Source organism: Leishmania donovani, chromosome 30 (genome assembly GCF_000227135.1).
Source record: "Leishmania donovani BPK282A1 complete genome, chromosome 30".
Taxonomy (NCBI): Eukaryota; Euglenozoa; class Kinetoplastea; order Trypanosomatida; family Trypanosomatidae; genus Leishmania; species Leishmania donovani.
Genome location: NC_018257.1, coordinates 676,740 through 677,357, shown reverse-complemented (window position 1 = coordinate 677,357; position 618 = coordinate 676,740).

The window sequence follows — 618 nt, the reverse complement described above, 5'->3', positions numbered from 1 at the left end:
TACCACGCTACCCTCCACCGCTATCTGGTCTACATGCACGGTTTCTCTCTACACATATGTGTGCCAATCCCCCTGTACTTGTCCAGAGATGGCACAGCTCGTTGGTGCAAGGATGCCACCAGAGCGTACAAGGGAAGCAAGACAGGTGATGGAAGAGCCAAATCTTAGCTGGAAGGAGGACGCATACAATCACGGAGAGAGAGAGAGACGGAGACAGTATGTGGAGAGAGAAGTTCACGACGCCTCAACAAATACAACGACTCACCCCACCGTTCTCCCGCGGCGGAAGAACGGGCCTGCATGTCTCATCGAACCGGCGCCATAGATGGGCCCCGCGGGTCACTTGCACGCTTAATACGCGACAGGGGGGGGGTATTCTCAGGTGCACTCGCTACTTGCTTCAGCCGCATACACAGGAGCAGGCGCACCCCATCAGGGAATCACACGATGTCCATTCTTCCTCGATTACTTCGCCTCACCGCACTGGATGGCACAACGGTCATGCGCTTCTTAACGCGGGAGAAGAGAAATTTTGTTTTTTCCACCCATCATGTCCATTCTCCATCACAGAGCATGAGCCACACTCCACTCGGCCCCCGGCCCTGCCACAGGCCCGTC